We start from the raw sequence: 7,188 nt of genomic DNA on the forward strand, positions 1-7,188 counted from the left end.
CCTGGTCGTAAACTTACTGTAAATATATGCCTGGAACTACTTTTGATATATAGTTTGCCATCTGTTTATTTTCCTATGTCTGTGTCAATAACACAGTATACAATTACCACAGTTTTATTTGATATTTTGATATTTAGTAGAGAAAAATTTTTCATAATATTTACTTCTTCAAGAGTAGTTTGGCTAATCCTTGCTATTAAATTTTAGAATCTCCCTGGTGTGGCTCAGTGGATAGAGTGTAGGCCTACACACCTAAGGGTCAAGGGTTCGATTCCCTGTCAAGGGCACATACCTGGGTTGCAGGTTCGATCCCCAGCCATGGTTGGGGCACGTGTGGGAGGCCATTAATCAATGTATTTCTCTCACATTGATGTCTCTCTCACTCTTATCATTCCCTCCCTTCCACTCTCTAAAAATACCAATAGAAAAAATATCCTATTAATAACAACAACAAAATTTTAGAATCATTTTGTAAAGTTTTAAATAATTAAAAACTGTAAGAATTTTAATTGATATGCATAAAATCCATAAATTCACTTGGCATAATTGTCATCTTTATTATACCTTTTTTTTTTTTTTTAAAAATATATTTTATTGATTTTTTACAGAGAGGAAGGGAGAGAGATAGAGAGTTAGAAACATCGATGAGAGAGAATCATCGATCAGCTGCCTCCTGCACATCTCCCACTGGGGATATGCCCGCAACCCAGGCACATGCCCTTGACCGGAATCGAACCTGGGACCTCTCAGTCCACAGGCCGACGCTCTATCCACTGAGCCAAACCGGTTTCGGCAATTATACCTTTTAATTCAAAATATATCTTTTTATTTATTTGGGAATGTTTTGATATATCTCATCAAATTTCATTATGTCCTTCAAGAAATCTTGTATATCTTTTGTAGGTCTTATTCCTAGATAAAAATTTTTTTTGATGTGGTAATAATTGAAAAATTGTCCTTGGTCTATATAATGTTTTAAAATACATCTTGTATGAAGCTACTTGCTAAACTATCGCTTTACATCCATTTAGCAATAGATTGTTTTCGATTTCTTTATTCGCAGATTCCTTATATGCAAACACTGACAGTTTTATCTTTTCGTTACCAATCATTCACTGTTCCATTGGTTTTCCTGCTTTACCTTCGGTTTTCTCTAATAAATGCTCAGTTCAGGGCTTGAGGCCGAGAAGGCATCGAACTCCTTCCTGGGGATAATATCCGTGGGGAGCGAGTGGGAGCCTGGTGCTGGGAACGCGCCTACCGACCTGAAAGGAAGGGCTGGGGGGTCGGCCGGAGCTGCAGGGACTGGGAGACTAGCTCTCCCGCGGGGCCAGGCTTGCTTCTTCACACAGGTGCGCGGTGAAGGCTCGTTCTCAGGCAGAGAGAGCAGCTCTCCAGCTGTCCTCACGGCTGTCCTCACCGCTGTCCTCACCACTGTCCTCACCGCTGTCCTCACGGCTGTCCTCACTGCTGTCGGGCAGTTATTAGATGGGACTTCCTGCTCTGAGCTCCCTGCCTGAAGCACGCGCAGGCTCTGTCGCCTTCCTAGGTGACTGGCTGCGTGGCTGGGGGGCCTCACGTTATGGCGTGGAAGCCTTATGGGCCTGGGTGGGTGCGGACAGACCCGGAGCTCTTGCATTCCCTGGTGGAGGGGGAGAGGAGAGGCAGGTGCAGTGTCCCTCTCGCCAGGCCAATGAGTTTCCCTTCTCTTTTCCTTCTTCTGAGGATAGGAGGCCCCGAGGCCCCGCCCACAGGTGACGTTCCCACTCTTCCCGCAGAGACGTGACTCAGGTGAGATAGGAAGGAGGGCGTGGGCTTGTCTGCACACTGACCGGCTCCCGTTGTGCTGTCCTTGCTTCAGCCACATGCGTTCTCATGGGAGTCGGGCCGGGGAAACTCTGGGACGTTCTGCATAGTCTCAGCGGGCGACTTCGGAGGTCATTTCCCAGACTAAGACTGGCCTTGGCATCAGCCGTGCAGCGAGGTTTGCATGGTGCCCCCAGTCCAAATGGCAGAAAGTGCCGCTCAGCTTGCTGGCGGGCGAGGCGACGGGCCCGAGGGGGCAGGGCCAGTTTACTCAGGGACCTGTGGCTGCTGACGCCCTCCTCGCTCTCGTCCAAGGCTCTGCACTGACCCAGACATTCTTCCTGATCCGTCACCGCCTCTCCTTGGCCTTGCCCCGCTGTTACCTCGGCCGAGGGTCCCAGCCTCCCCTCCACCAGGCCGGTGAGCAAGCCACCGGTGCCAGCTGTCACCCCAGGTCCTGCCCCCCAGAGACCGAGAGGCAGCTGCCGGCCTTCCTTTTGTCCTGTCTTTGCTGCGTGGCCTGTGACTGGTTTGCACCCGGTGCTGGAGGCTCTGCCCGCCGTGTCTGTCTGAACCAATGCCCATTCTCAATGGCGTTTCAGATCCTGCTCTTCCTGAAGACAGCCCCCGAGTTCAGCGCCAAGCTCTTTCAATAAAGTTTTTTTTCAAAATTAAAAATATTTGTGTATCACTTGTGTTCCACTTCTGCTTGCGTATGCGGTGGTTGGCGGGGGTGGGGGATGGGGGGTGGGGGGTGGGGTGGGGGGTAGGGGGTGTGGATGGGGTGGAGGTGTGTGTGGGGTGTGTGTGTGGGGAGACACTGAGCAAAACAAAAGTCAGATTCTCAAGTTCAGTTACGCTCCAAAGAAGGTACTATCCAGGCAAGGAGACTAGGAAATCATGGGTCTCCATGCATGGTATAACTCAGGGGCCACATAAGAATGGGGCATGAGCCCTGGCTGGTTTGGCTCAGTGGTTACAGTGTCAGCCTGCAAATTAAAGGGTCACGGGTTCAAATCCTAGTCAAGGGCACGCACCTCAGTTGTAGGTTCTCCAGCCCCGGTAGGGGTGTGTGCGGTAGGGGCATGTGCAGGAGGCAACTAATCAATGTATCTCTCTCATGTTCCTCTCATGTCAATCTCTCTCTCTCTCTCTCTCTCTCTCTCTCTCTCTCTCTCTCTCTCTCTCCACCTCCTCCCTCCTTCCCACCCTTTCTAGAAATCAATGGAAAAAATCCTTGGGTGAGATTTAAAAAAAAAAGAATGGGACATGAGGTATGAAACAAATTCAGGTTTCCATCCTCCAGGGCCCTTGGGTCTGGGGTTGCGTGTCCCTCCTGGCTCCCACTATGGTCTACGAGCTTCAGGTATTTGTGCAGGTGCCAGTCATGGTACCTGATGCCTAGTGCTGCAACGGATGGAACCAACAGCATAAACTTTTCCTGTCAAGGGCCCCGTGTACAGTGGGGAAAACAATGATTGTTAACTGAATATGACCCCCCCACTGTAATTAGCAATGGAGGTTTTATTAGTACTTTTTAAATTGCATATGATGAAAACTCTACTAATGCCAGCTTAAGAGAAAAAATTAGTTTTTTGGGTTCATGAGATTTGAAAGTTCATTATGTGAGTTTGGCTTCAGAAAATGCCTAGATCCCAGGACTCAAACGAGGTCTTTATCCCTCCTCCCTCTGAGCCTGGCTCCCTCCTTCCTCTCCCCTCCCCTCTGTGCTCCCTCCCTTCTCTCAGTGTGCTTCTTTCCCCTTCTATTCCGTATCTCTGTCTGCTGCTTCTCTCGGTCTCTCTCTCATATCTCTCTTGCCATCCCTGTCTGTCTGAATGACCTGCTCTTGTACTGTTTATCTATCAGATGGCTTTTCTGTCTCTGTATCTGCATTTCTCCTTATATCCATATCTCTGTGAATTTCTTTCTATTTCTCTCCTTCCTTCTCACTCTGTGACCCTTTCTCTCCCATGAATATGTATCTACTGTGTCTTTCTCTCAGGATGTCTCTCTGCCCACCTCTTTGTTTCTCAGTCTGTTGGCCCAGGTGCCTTGCTAGCTTTTCCTCTCTCTGTCATTCTGTCTTCCATGGTCTTTCCCTTCGTCTATGCTCTCCCTTATGCTGTTTGTCTCCCTGCCTCTCTGTCCCCCTTTCTCTTTGTGCATTTGCTTTCTGCTGCACCCTGTCTGTCTCTCTGATTTCTGCTTTTCCCTGTTCATTTCTCTTATTTTCTCCTGCGGGAGTCAGCATTTCCCACTCGACTAGGAAAGTGGCCGTCTCATATTTTCAGCCCAACACCTGAAAAGCAAGAGACCGTTATGTCAGCTCCAATTAGCAATCTGGAGAAAGCACGAGTTTTTCATACAGTCACTACAGATATGGGATTCTTACAATTGCTCTCATGGCAAAATATGATTAGGCTCAAGAGGCCACTTAAGGTATAAAGCAGGGAAAGGGATAGAAAGATGCTAGACAATGTAATCCCTCTGTAAGGGACACAATTTTAGGGTTAAATCTGGCATCTATTGATTGATTTGTGGATGTTGAACCATCCATGCACCTCTGGAATAAATCCAACTTATTTATAGTATATAATCCTTTTAACATTTAATTTGATTTGCTAAGATTTTGTTGATGATTTTTACAACTATATTCATCAGAAATATTGGCTTATAATTTTCTTTTCTTGTAATGTCCTTGTCTGATTTTGGGATCAGGGTAATGCTGTCCTCATAAAATGAGTTTGCGAGTGTCCCCTCCTTTTTATTTTTTTGGGAGAGTTTGAAAATTATTTATATTAATTATTCTTTAGGTTATTGGTAGAATTCACCCGTGAAACTGTCTGCTGATGGACTTTGGTTTGTTGGGAGGCTTTTGATTGCTGATTCAATCTCCTTACCAGCAACCCATCTCTTCAGATTTTCTATTTCTTCACCATGAAGTCTTGGTAGGCTGTGTGTTTCTAGGAACTTATCTGTTTCTTCTAAGTTGTCCAATTTGTTTAACTTTACATAGTCATCTCTTATGATTCTTTGTATTTCTGTGGTATCAATAGTAGCACCTCTTTTGTTCATAATTTTATTAATTTGAATCATCTCTCTTTTTTTCTTGGTGAGTCTAGCTAGCTAAAGGTTTGTGATTTTTTTTGTATCTTCAAAAAACAAGCTCTTCATTTTATTGATCTTTTCTATTGTCTTTTTAGTCTCTATTTCATTTATTTCTGTTCTGATCTTTATTTTTTTATTTCTAACTTTGGGCTTTATTTTTCTCTTTTGGTAGTTTCTTGAAATGCAAAGTTAGGTTGTTTATTTAAGATCCTTTTTTAAAAAAAATTTATTTTTAAAAATCTGTATTTTCGAGAGTATTACAGATATCTTCCTTTCCCCCTTTCATTGCCCCCCTCCACCTTGTTCCCACCCCACCCCAGGCCTTCACCACCCTATTGTCCATGTCCATAGGTAATGCATATATACACGTAAGATCTTTGGTTAACCTCTCCCCTGCTTCCCCTTCCCTCTGAGATTTGTCAGTCTGTTCCATGTTTTCATGCCTCTAGTTCTATTTTATTCATCAGTTTATTTTGTCCATTAGATTCCTTGTTTGTTTATTTTGATTTTTAGATTCAATTGTTGGTAGATATCTATTTATTGCCTCCTCCTCCTCCTCCTCCTCCTCCTCCTCCTCCTCCTCCTTCTCCTTCTCCTTCTCCTCCTCCTCCTCCTCCTCCTCCTCCTCCTCCTCCTCCTCCTCCTCCTCCTCCTCCTCCTCCTTCTTCTCCTTCTCCTTCTCCTTCTCCTTCTCCTTCTCCTTCTCCTTCTCCTTCTCCTTCTCCTTCTCCTTCTCCTTCTCCTTCTCCTTCTCCTTCTCCTTCTCCTCCTCCTCCTCCTTCTCCTTCTCCTTCTCCTTCTTCTTCATCTTCTTAAAGAATACCCTTAAACATTTCATGTAATACTGGTTTGGTGATGATGAACTCCTTAGCTTTTTCTTGTCTTGGTTGTAGGTCCTTGCTATTCATCACTTTGAGTATTTCTTGCCAATCCCTTCTGGCCTGCAATGTTTCTGTTGAGAAATCATCTGACAGACATATGGGTGCTCCCTTGAGGTAACTAACTGCTTTTCTCTTGCTGTTTTTAAGGTTCTCTCTTTGTCTTTAACCCTTGGCATTTTAATTATGATGTGTCTTGGTGTGGGCCTCTTTGGGTTCCTCTTGTTTGGGACTCTCTGCACTTCCTGGAGTTGTACATCTATTTCTTTCACCAGGGAGGGGAAGTTTTCTGTCATTATTTCTTCAAATAGGTTTTCAATATCTTGCTCTCTCCATTCTCCTTCTGGTACCCCCATAAGGCAAATGTTGGTATGCTTGAAGTTGTCCCAGAGGCTCTTTACACTACTTTCATATTTTTAATTCTTTTTGCTCTTCTGATTGGTTGTCTTTTGCTTCCTCATTTTCCAAATCATTAATATAATTCTTGAAATCCTCTACTCTACTTTTGAATCCCTGTAAATTATTCTTTACTTCAGGTAATGCATGCTTAATGTCTGACTGGTCCTTTTCCATGTCTTTGATGTTCTTATTAAGATTCTTGTAAGTCTCACTAAGTCCCTTGAAGCTCTCACTAAGATCCTTGAGCACCTATATAACCATTGTTTTGATCTGTATCCAGTAGTTTGCTTGCTTCCATTTTTTTTTTCATTTGTGACATGCTTCTTTGTCTTCACATTTTGGCCGCATTCTTGTGTTTGTTTCTATGTTTTAGGTAGAGCTACTATGTCTCCTGGAATTGGTAGAGTGGCCTTGTGTAGTAGGTGTGCTGTAGGGCCCAATGGCTCAGCCTCCCTAGTAACCTGAGCTGGGCCCTCTAGGTGCACCCCTGTGTGGGCTGTGTGCACAGCCTGGTTGTAATTGAGCCTTGATTGCTGTTGGCATCACAGGGAGGAATTGACCTCCAGGCTAATTGACTGTGAGAACCAGCTGTGACTACAGTGAAAGAGCTGCTCTGCAGGGAATCCCCTCCCCACCCCCCCCACCCCCAAATAAAAAAGGTGGGTGGCATAGCAGTTTGAGGTAAGACATAAGAACAAATAGAAAGGAACAGCAAAAATGGGGAGACAAAGAAACAATCCCCAAAGGAAAGAAAAGGAGGACTTTCTAGAAAAGGAACTAAATGAAATGGAGGCAAATAATTTGTGATATAAAGAATTCAAAGTAATGGTTATAAGAGTGCTTAAACATCTGACTGAGAATTGCAAGCAACTCAATGAAAATTATAATAAGCTGAATGAAAAGTATACCAACATGGATAAGAATCAAGAGGAAATGAAGAATGACATAGCTGCAATAAATAGCCTACAACAAGCATGTCAAATTCACAGCCCAC

General features: G+C 44.5%; 1 long non-coding RNA gene across 1 annotated transcript; it reads left to right on the forward strand.

The window, feature by feature from the left end:
- Positions 1 to 1,189: 1,189 nt before the first annotated feature.
- On the forward strand, positions 1,190 to 2,458 carry LOC118679615. The gene is made up of 3 exons (XR_004975276.1): positions 1,190 to 1,549; positions 1,731 to 1,791; positions 2,122 to 2,458. It is a non-coding gene; the product is annotated as an uncharacterized LOC118679615 (long non-coding RNA).
- The last annotated feature ends 4,730 nt before the right edge of the window (positions 2,459 to 7,188 follow it).

Source organism: Myotis myotis, unplaced genomic scaffold (assembly GCF_014108235.1).
Source record: "Myotis myotis isolate mMyoMyo1 unplaced genomic scaffold, mMyoMyo1.p scaffold_m19_p_26, whole genome shotgun sequence".
NCBI lineage: Eukaryota > Metazoa > Chordata > Mammalia > Chiroptera > Vespertilionidae > Myotis > Myotis myotis.